This window comes from Micrasema longulum, unplaced genomic scaffold, assembly GCF_059751315.1.
Source record: "Micrasema longulum isolate JH-2025_06_02 unplaced genomic scaffold, ASM5975131v1 h1tg000382l, whole genome shotgun sequence".
NCBI classification, from domain to species: domain Eukaryota; kingdom Metazoa; phylum Arthropoda; class Insecta; order Trichoptera; family Brachycentridae; genus Micrasema; species Micrasema longulum.
Window position 1 is genome coordinate 123530 of NW_028277583.1, and position 12104 is coordinate 135633.

Below are 12104 nucleotides of genomic sequence, written 5' to 3' on the forward strand. Positions count from 1 at the left end.
TTTTCGTCACTAATCAAATGATGAAAACAAGATTTGTGTTTTATTTGGAATTTGAATTAACATTACTCCAAATGCAAAATATTTACAAATACTCAGTATGTTTTACTGTTTATCAATAAAAACGCTCATCTTCGTAAAATCAGCCAAATAGAAGAGCGTTTATGTTTGTTTACAAAATGAGTCAGGCGTATTTTCGTTCTCAATCTAAACGCGCGCATCGTCACCAGTCGCTAGGCAAAAGCCTTCGTAACGACTAACGGATTCACGGGCCGTTATTTCAGTCGACGCCGCTACGCCAATTCGCGAACACCCATCGCGGCACCGCGACGCTCCTAGCGACGCCGGTATTCTCGTACACCGAAACTTTTCAAACTAATTTTTAACTTAAGCAAACAGGTTTCACACCAAAAAATACAATTTCAGTGACTTTAAAAAGTTAAACAAACTCTTGACATTATTTTAATTAAAAAAGATTCCCGAATTTCATAAAGAATCAACAGGTTACTTCAAATTTACACAACAAAATATGGACATTCAAGACATTTAAAATGTGACAAACGTTAATTTTATTTAAAAGTCTGAACTTTACAATTATTTTTTTGGTTTTAAGAAATAAATTGGTTTTTTGGAAATAGGCGTGCGGCGGGTAATTATTTTAGTGATGGAAAATTTTTCACTTTCGCAATAATATGTTCTGGTGATAAACTGGAGACTTGATAAACTGGCGAGAATTGGTTCGACAAATATGTGGTGACGATTATTGAGTTAACGTGATTGCATGATCAATTCACCATTTTATATACAAAACAGCAATAAACCGGAGTTCGTTGAGTTAAATAAAAGCATGCGGGTTCTATTATGACGCACTAAGGAAAACACGTGCAAAATGTAAGTAAATAAAATGCAACTAATTATTTAATATTTTTATGTACAAAATACCACCATTTATAATAAAATCAACGCTTTATAACTGTATGTAAAACGTCCATTAAATTTGTAAAACATGTCTGAAAAATAAATTAATATAATGTGCGGTTTACGTAAAATTTTGACTACTCAGATGCTTAAAAAACGAACTTGTGTTCTGTTTTACTCGTGTATTAAAAATGAATAATACTTTTTAATATATTTTAAAATAAATAATAAATTTTTCAATTCCTGTACGGCATGAAATACGAACAACATTTTAATATTTTTTATTAAACTTTTTTTCGACTTCTACAAATATGCTGTTATTGTACTAGTTATGTTTTTCGAAACGAGTATAATATTTCATTTATTAAATGCTTATTTTACAAAAAATATATTTCGTTAGTTTCAATTTTATGTTTATTCATAAGAAAATGGTCTTAAGTTTCTAACGTAAAAAAAAGGTATTGTTTTTAGCAATAAGTCCGCCAAAGTACTTATTCTTTGAACTTGAAGTTTTTAAAATTAAAAAAATATATATTTAAAAAAAAAAATAATCGACAATAATTGTCCATTTGAAAAAAAATCATTTAAAACTTTATTAAAAATTCTTGATTGTTATACCATATAAAATTATTTTTTTTCAGTTGAAGAGTTTTATCCCTATAGCTATGTATTAAATTGTAGTAATCCACTTGTAACTTTCTCAGTACCTCTTTTGATCGTGAATTCAACTAATTAATTTTAATAAATTAATAATTCGATTTCCTACTAAGTGATTTTTTATAAAAATCAATACAATGCATGTAATTATTCCAAATAATGATTTATATCTAAAATTAAAATGATGACTATTATACTAACCAGATGAGATAAAACATGACTTTACCTTATAATACTTGCCGAGTTTTTTGGATTATAAATTATAAAAAAAAAATAGATATACATAATAATCTTTTAAACGTAAGAACAACGCTGATTTAAAGCTACGGCACATCAAATTAAGTCCGTTTTAAATCGTTTTAGTATAAAGCATATGGTATCCAAAAATTGCCAAGATGCTTCTCTGCCGAAATTTAACTAGTTTGGGTTGTCCGAGGCATTAAGATCATTGTCATACTTAATTTCCTTTCTTTCTTAAACTCATCCCTATGTTCGCTTTATTAGGTGTTTCGTTTTATTTTTTAACATAGTTTTAACAGTTAATTTGTTGCATTATTTATTGCTTTAATTTACACTATAAAATAATTTAACAATTAATATACATAACATATTGTACTGGGTATATTCTATTAATTTTAATGACATTATTATTTGTACATTGGCTCACGTGTGACACTTCATAATGATTGATATTTTATTAGTTTTATAAGTTTTTAATGTCATTTTTTTAAATTTGGATTTATATTTTTTATATTGATATGTAAGTATTTAATGTTATTTCTAGTGTTTTGTTTGTTATATTTTAATTTTTAATATTATATCACATGTTATTACAAATCATTTGAATTTACTTTATATTTTATCGTTATTAATTATTTTGGCTTAACATGGACACAACCTTAAAAGCCATGATATGTTGGTTACTATATATACAAATGTAATTTGAAAATAATAAATAAATAAACGCATTAGCATAATTTAATTTAAAAACACGGACTGTAAGAATTCATTTTAAAAATATTTATCTGCATTTCAATAATACGTTTAAATTTTATAAGTAAAATGCATGTATCACCTTTCATTTTTCTATGTATTTAATTCTTTGTTATAGGTATAGAAAAAATATCATAGACAGTACAATTATCAATATTCATAGAATCACTTCGCAAGGCGCCTTAAGGTATTATAAAAATGGTACTTTAAAAGTTATCCATAAAAAATTCAGGATCTTTATACAGAAATAAAACGTAATACATAGTGTGATGAAATTCTATATTTTGCCGAATGCCAAAATTGGAGATATCTAAAAATAATTTAATTAATAATGAAAAAAAATCTTATATTACCTGCTCTAAAATGTTCTTCATCTTTCTTGTAATTCGTTAATATTAACAGCTCTCCAGGGAGTTGAATCCAGACCTTGTCTTAAAAAATTTAGACAAACATATAATATTGTTGAATTTCACTATAATTTAAAAATTAATGATGGTAAATGATTACCTTTTTTCCGACTCCGTAAATGAAGTAGTAGAGATAAAGTGGGTGATTATTTATTACAATATAACCTGTAAATGCCTAGACTTTCAAAACTCCTTTTTAAAAACGTTCTGAATTTCTGTTGACATATTATCTTGATTAAATGTTTTGAAAGTCAAACCAGGACATATCCAGAATTTTAACATATTTTTTGGCGCTTATTTATTATTTTATGTACCGCACCGGTGAGAGTGATAAGGCGTGTATATTTGCAATAACCATTAAAAAATGTAAAAAAAAAAATCGGTTTGAAATCGGCTACATTTGCTTTGCAAAATACATTCCGATTTAGGAAACGTGTTTCTTATGAAATATCCAGCTTATAAACAATCGCTTATAAAACATTTCCGTGTAAAATCAATCATTTGACTTATTTGATTATCAAAATCAAACATTGGTTTTGTGCTTTCTTAAAATCATTCACAAAAACAAATTAGTCGGAAAGCTCTATCGCCTTGTACGAGCATAAGCTAACTAATGAAATTTGTTAAATTTAGAAAATAAAAAAAGTATTTTAATTTATTTTTAAAACTGAGTTGATGTCCCGTTATAGTAGTATAAGACTCACGGGCTAAAGGCCCGAGGTTCAAATCGCACTCTACTACAACTCAATTTCCATTTTTCCAGCACAGGTTGTTTACGACTTTTAGTAAATTGCCTGAAAATTAAAATATTTGATAAAATGATAATAGCTCAAGTTTTTTTCTTTTTGTTAAAGAAAAATATATGTTTTGTTGTACGACACGAAAAAAATATTGTACGAAATTAATTTAGGAGTCCTCCTTACTAAACACGTTACACGTTACACGTTCTAAAATTTAATTTTCATTCATTGTTTACATGTTCAACGTTTAAAACCTGTTTCTTAAAATTACAGTTTTTTTTTAATTTAGCAACATATGAGTATAACGTTATCGGAAACATCGGTCGTATTATTGTACTAAAATAAGGGTCTATATAAAGGATGAAGGGTTGAAAGCCTTGAATTATTCGATAAGGAACGGAATGATGATTTACCCCAAGGAGACCCTTAGAAGGATTCTCTACCCGTTATACTTCAAACAAAATCTCTCATCCAACATTGGTTTAACTCTGGTGAATATTATTTTTTTCTTTCTTTGAACTAATCTGGCGGTAAAAAGGTCGTAAAAGAAGAGCCTAAGTCTTTTAGTGTCTTTAAAAAATACACTGTTCAATTAGCATTGGAAAATGAAAACTAATCGTTTTAAGTTAATAGTATTAAATGATTATAAATAGATTTTTGAGACCAGTTGCACATCTTGTCGCGTTTTCTTTGAAGTGTACAATACAATTTGCGTGGAAAAAGTTAGATAAAATAAAATTATTATTATTCCATGTTCCATTCTTTAAGGTATTCTCCATCCCTGCAGTAATTGTTTAATCTTAATGGCTCTCGAAGGGGTGAAATCCAGTATTTTGTCTACAAACATTTAGACAAACTCAAATTTTGAGATATTTTTTTTATTTTTTTATATTTTTTATATGGGAGTTGCTTTAAAATTTACCTTGCTTATAATATACAAGGTTTATATTTCAAAAAGTGGATTTTTCTGCAATTAAATATCTTAAAACTTATCAATTTTGTGATTTTTTTCTACGTTTATTTTTTAAACATACAAGAAAATTTCAATTTGATAATGTTCTAACAAGACAAAACGCGTCACATTGTATGCCTTTATATATTTTGAAAAAAGAAGTATTATTGAATCTAAAAATATTGATTTATTTTGGATAACTTACCAATAGATGAAATGCAATTCTAACAAATGTCTGCACTTACAATAAATAAAAAACATATTTTGCCAATATTTCAAAAACCGCCACAATTATTTAACTTTAAACTTAACCTTTTGTCGTGCATATCTAATTAATTCGTATTCGTTTGAGCTGTGTACAAACGGTAAAACCCAAAATTTGTGAAGCGAAATATTATTGTGTATATTTTGTTAGAAGCAAAAAATATTTTGCTACTGTACATGAGTAAATAAGATCACGAAAAACTATAAAAAAATACCGTTTCGAAGTTCAATACGCATTTCTCCATTGATTCTAGTTTTAATATATTAATAAAACAATTAACTTGGTCCTATCCTCTCTTCCTTGTTTACTTACTTCACACACATTCTTTCACACACAAATTCACACTTACATACTTTTATCATGAGTTATTATTATTTTTAATTATGTGCACTAATATGACATAATGGCTTTTACATCAAAAATGGTTACATACGTGTCAGGTCACATACCGGAACATTAAAAATGTATAAATATTCGTTAAATTAAAGACGTCCAACCATCTATTTTTTGGAAAAATCATCCAATCACTGACTGTCCTTCGACTAGAAAATGTTTTTAAATTAAATTCACACATTATTGAATTATAATTTTTACGAGTAGTTATGATTTAAGAAAATCGGTTGAATAGTAAAATATGATTCGAAATATCAAATATACCCAAAATTATAAATTAATACGATAAGAAAAAAATATATCACTATGAGTTATTCATGTAAGATATGAATTAAAAACTTGATTTCAAAAGTCAATTTCGATTCAAAATATCAAAGTGAAAAAAACTGTTAAGTTGTCAAAAAGATAGTTTATCAGAAAGATACTGAACCTGGTTGAGGTCCCACGATAGTATTGTGGACTCAGGGGCCAAAGGTCCAAGGTTCAAATCCAACTCTCCCGCAACTGGATTTCAATTTTTCCAGCACTAGTTATTTACAATTTTTAGGAAATGGTCTGAAAAATTGAAATACTTGAGTAAATAATAACAACTCTTCTCTTCAAAAGAAAAAAAAGAGTGTATTTACTTTACCAAAAGAAACAACAGTAAAACATTTGAGTACACATTATATTAATATTTTTTATTCAATAATGTTTCATTACCATCCCTTATTTGTCTCAAGTTCGATTCCAGACAAGATTAAGATGAAATATTAAAATGGTGATTTTACTAATATTCTAATTATTATTTCGATATAGGCAAGCAGCCTTTCCAAGTGTGCCCATACCTTTACGATGGTGAAAATTTATTTTATAAATATGCACACAAAATAAAATAAAAAAAATATCTAAAACTATTCTCTGTGGCTATAATTAAAATATAACTTCCACCCCAAATAAAAACTAAATTTGTTGGAGCCGCTTCTCTTCAGGTTTCTGGTATTCTGGGTGATTAATTTCTGAGCTGGGTCATTTGCAAGTCACTTTAAAAGTTCATTTTGTGCCTTGATAATGAAATATGCTTCCAAACGTGGCAAAGTTTGAATTTTTTGCGGTCCAGACAAAAAAAAACACTGATTGATATCAGTTACGAAAGTTGTCAAATCAATTACTTTTTTATTTATCTTACTCAATTTTTTATTAACGTATTGATTAATCAAACGTCTGAAACTACTTCGAGTACAGAGCGATTAAAACATGAAAAATTTACCCTAGATAAAAGTAATTTGGTTTGCTTTAATCAAAATGTAATTGGTTTTGATTAATCATTTTATTTGTTGCATGGGCCTCTATCTATAATATTTGTCCTCTAAAATCCTTTTATGGAATGAATGGATGACGAAAGAATATTAAAAAAAAGAAACACATGGGTATACAGTACATACGTGATAATGAATGGTAACAAGGAATACAAAAAAAGACGTGGAATGATCAGATGAATTAAAATCTCATGTCTGATTATGTAAAAAGCAGACACAATCACAGGGCGTGGTATATGGCACAATTTATTAATGGGAAGACGCTGGGAACGAAACGTATGTCTGGGTAAACGGGTGTCTCGTTCCATTCTCTCAGCTTACGGGGAATAGGTTAACGGTAGTAGTAGCACTTGTGTCAGACATTTTGGACAACGACGATTATTTTTCTATTATTTAGGTTTATTTATTAAATATGAATAAATTATTTTAACCTTTTTCTATTTGTCTATTCTTCTTTCTACGTGTCATGTCGGGTCCTCCCGACTTTGACAATCACTTGGGAGAAAGCTTCCCTATCCTGAGCAGTGCGAAACAGCTCCTCCACAGTTCTATGTCAAGCCGGGAGATTCTTCGCACCCCTGGTCCATTTAAGGACCGCCCGGGACTCGGGGCCGTTGTTTGGTTTCTCTTCATAGTGATATCCTGGGAATTATTGACCGAAGTGGTTTCCCGTTGCCTTCTTCGGTGGAATTTTCTGTCGAGGTTACCTACCCTTAGCTGGAGGGGTCCCGGTTTATGGCGCCGGACACTCCTCTCCCTCCCATTTATCCTCTCCCTATCTGCTATGGCACTGATGTTAATGCCAGTGGCCACATTGTCCAACGCTCGCGGGGCCAAAGAGACTGCTCATGGACGCTAGGGAGTAGGACTATTGGTAGTGTTGCTGATGAAATGCAACTGCGGCATTACACGGCATTTTATATGTACATTTTTTCCAGCAAAATATGCACCACCGCGACCCTACCAAAATTTGAGCCCCATTTGTCTATTACACTACGCTAATACTCTTATACCTCATCGATGGTATGAACTTCATATGCAAATACATTTTTAGCACAAAACAGTTAAAACTAAGACAGTTGTTCTACTTTCTTTCAATTTCAAACGACTTGGAAAAAAAAACTAAGTGGATATGTATTTTGTTTCTCTTCATGTGCATTTTGGATATGGGTGTATTGTGTTTATCATCATCACAATGAACATACCATATTGGTTCACTGCAGGTAATAGATCTTCGTTTGTCTCCTCCAATCCTCCGATTCTACGCGTTCTCATCCGCTGCTTCCCTGTAATCCTCCAAATCTCATTCGACCGTTTCTTTAATTGGCGTCCTTGGGGCCTCGTGGCCTCGTATTTCTCGATCTCCGCGCGAGAACACGTTTTGTCCATCTATCATCAGACGTCCGAGCGACGTGGCTCACTCTTTACAACTTCGATCAACCAATCTATTCTACCGCATCACATACATCCTTGAGTTTGACTGCAAATTCAGTCGATTCCCTTTATGGTTATTAATGTTATTCCAAGCATAACACGTTATATATTTCCTGCGCAACCAGCAACTCACGAGAAGACTATTTGATCAAAGTCACGGTCTTCACGCCATATGTCAGGACCGGGAGCATTTAGTGTTTATGGAGTTCGGAATGGAGCTTCAAAATACAGAATTAAGTTGACCAAAGGTAACCAGTTACCTCTGTCATTTTGATAGAAAATTAAACAACGACCTTTTCGAGAAGATAATTTGAACTTTGATATTTTTCTACATTCAATTGTCTGTTAGTACGTACGATAATAACGTGTATATTTGTTTATACGTCACTGATGTACCTTTACTGTTTGATCAGTCCAAACTCGGTTGACAAACCAATATATCATACAATATGAAACGAGTAGGTACATTTTCATTATTGTCGGCGCATCATTATACATACGCGTCGATATTGACAATTTTTGTTTGTTAAATGTCAAAGGTATTTTCTTGGATCCCTTTGATAATTTCATAAGTAATTTTACTTTCCGTACCGTTTCGGCTCTTGGAAAGCAAACCTCGATGAAAATACTCACATAAAGTAACGATTAATGATATTAAGATTAAACTTACCATATTTCGTTTTTTTAGGTAAAAGTATTCGTTTTTTAAACGCAGATTGGACTTTTTTCAAACGCCGTAAAGCGTGAAGTCTTACACACACTTACACAATCCTATACTGAATAATCATTTCTCTTGTACACTTTGCACTATAAAAAAATAGTATATTAAGTCGATAAAAACAGTTAAGAGATATGAGCATTTGAAGTTTAAAACTTTTTTATCTAATGAGGAACTTCAGCTTTACGGGAAATTGGGTAAAAAAAATGTTTTCTTGGGAAAATTGAAGCATTAAATTGTATGGCAAAATTTCTTGAAATGTACGAAAAAAATAATAAAAAATATTTAATAAAATCGCACTACTCTGAATGACGTCACTGGTTCAAATGAAACATCCAATGCCATGAGAGCTTTGAAGGATATCCGGTTTAGTCACCGTAAACGAACCAATCGGAAGAACTGTCTGAGAACAACATCTGACGTCACACGTGGAGTTATTTCAGAAATACAAAACTTTAAAAATCATAGAGCCGAGAATAAGATGAACAATAAATTAAAAAAATGGCTGAGTTTAATATTCTATTAACAAAAAAAACAATAAAAAAATACACTGAACTTAATCATTGATTAGAATATTTTGCATAACCTAGGGGTTTGGGTTATCTCTGTCTTATATATAATGAAACAATCATATAATTCATTTTATTGCATAAGTGCATTATGTCTTTTTATTTCAGTTCAATCAATTTTATTTCGGTTGAGTGTTCATTTTAGGTAGAAAAGATTCAGAAAAGTATCCATTTTACGACTTATTCATCTAATATAAAATGGCTCCCTTGACTTGCGACTTGTCAACTCTCAAGTGCATCACTGCTCCAAACGATTAAATAAATTCATAATTAGCAAACATAGCACACACATTTGATTTTTAATTTAATTGCATTGTTGTACTACATTTCAAAAGTTGTATGATTTTATGGTGCGTTTGATCTAGTGCAAAAACACTGAAAATGCAAATTCTGTCTATTTAATTATTCCGTTTAAGAGAATATTTTTAATATGATGAAATTATATTCTAGGCTCAGGGCTAATTTAAATTGCTGCAGTGGCTATTTTAAGCATTATTTAACATTGACCTTCCGCCTACGTTTTAACATCCATGTTTATTTAATTCTTCTGTCCGTTGATTATTATGAGGTTAATGAGCTGAAACCTTTTTTATATGTTGGTGAGATTCATCTGCATTTATGATTTCACATAAGCGATGCTTAAAAGCGTTTTTCAATTTTAATATATCTTCTTTATATGTTTTTATACAAACAATTCATCTTACCCCCTAAGAAGATCTGGAGTTTGACATGCTACAAAAAAGATGAAGAACATTTAAGAAAGAAATATGGAAATTTAGAAAATAATAGATCGACTTAATTTTTTTTTTTTTTTTACACTACAATAGGCCAGGAGGCCCAATTACAGTTACAATTAATTACATCACAGAACACCCAGGCTTGATGAAAATCACATTTTGATTTATGTGTTTCTCACCGGGAATCGAACTCAGAACCTTCCGTGTGAGTCAAGTGTCTTGACCACTACACCACGGAGGCCACCGATTTATGTACCATTCTTAAAAATGTTTTCCATCTCCGTTGCAACTTGTTAATATGAATGACTCCCTAGGATGTGAAATCTAATACATGTCTACAAGAATTTGGATAAACTAAAAATAATATCTATTTTATTGAAATTTGGACTTCTTACTGTTAACACAAAAATTTAATTTTTGTGATAAATTTTCTTCTTCATCTTAGTCGTTGGTTCTTGGCAGAGCAGTTGTGGTCACGTTGAAAGGAGGCAAACACGTCATTAGGATCCACCTCTATCCGCTTCAGCTCTTCAGGATGACTCCTGAAGATAGACGCCAGTCACATTTGTCTACGAATCTGTCATTCTTCCGCGAGATCGAGTTTCCTCTATTATTCATGGTATTTTTTAAATTACATGCTATGGATATGATCTGATGTTAGATTAACGACAAATACAAGGGGAAAGTTAACAAGGTCTAAACTTTTTCATCAAAAAGTAGTTTACACTAGACATAATGAATTTTGAAAACCTCATGGGTACCTTATATGAACTTTTGATCTTGACGTTAGTCATACATGTATGAGATACTTAAAAAACAAAGATTGATGGAAACTCTAAGATACAATTTTTTCAGGCCACCCGGACATATTTTGGGCTATTGGCTGTTGGAAAACAAGGGTGTTAGGCAGAACGTTGTGTAAATGATGGAAGCAGAGCAACAAGTGGCATCCTAAGCTCATGTAACCAAGATGGGTTACTATCTTGGCGTCAGGTGGAAACCCGACTTAAAAACAAACCAAACAACAAATCTCCCAGTCAGAAGTGTAGAATGAGGAGTAGGAGGCTGACCACAAGTAAATGGGACATACGTCCAGGAAAAATAAGATAGAAACACTAGCTTTCCTTCGTCATCATTATCACTCTACTTTCTGATTCCAGCTTCCAGTTGTGCATTGGAATCTGCATTTGTAAACCAAAAGAAGAGTGTGTCAATTATCTGTTACAAGAAAGTATGGTAATAAGTTTTACTCTTCAGGTGCCAAATTCACGAACAATGAATTGATGCAATTTGAAACAATTAAAAGTCAATAGTTCACGTCCGCCCCACTAGGAATCGAACACAGGACCTCTAGAATGGTAAACGAACGCGTCAACCACTACACAACGAGGCGGACTTTATTCAGGATTTTTTTAAAATCAAAAACACTTGTTCAGAATTCTGGTTTCATTTCGTTTCGACTAGATACGAAAAAGTTTCCTTCAAGCCCTTAAAATGATTTTTTCTGGTATAACTCCCATGTGAAGCTATACATCCGCCCATGTGTTAGATTATCCAGATTTCATATAATTGTATTCCTTATTATGGATTTTAAAATTATTTAGACAGTAAATATTAGGTGATATTTTACTGAATTGACAATGGGAAGAAAGAGAATGGACGTTATGTATTAGATCAGAGACTGTTGGCGTGGAAAAGAAAAGTATATCTCTTGTGGTCTCCTTTTCCAGCAATTTAACAGCGCCCTTTATTGTGGGTCTTGTATAATATGCGATGTTCAGGCACTGCATAAGATTATTTAAAAAAATAAGAACCTCTTGTCTTTGATCTGATGTCCACATTTAATATGTAGGACTGCTGATTTTATCTTAAATGTGGTTACCTTTTATTTCTAAGTTCCTGAAAGGTCAAACCCCAATTTTCTCCCTTTCCCAACACTCCTTGGATAAAGACAGCCAGGAAAAAAAATCAATTTGAAATATAAACCTCGTAAATTATACTGCGACGCCCATAAACAAAATCTGTT

At 31.2% G+C, this 12104-nt stretch overlaps 1 protein-coding gene across 1 annotated transcript in view; it reads left to right on the forward strand.

Annotated features, from left to right (window-relative positions):
• Positions 1–279: 279 nt before the first annotated feature.
• sNPF-R (short neuropeptide F receptor) overlaps positions 280–12104 on the forward strand; it is a 249233-nt gene continuing 237408 nt past the window's right edge. The window contains exon 1 of the mRNA XM_088225699.1: positions 280–888. The gene's annotated coding sequence lies outside the window, so the exon portion shown is untranslated. The remainder of the gene's footprint in view (positions 889–12104) is intronic.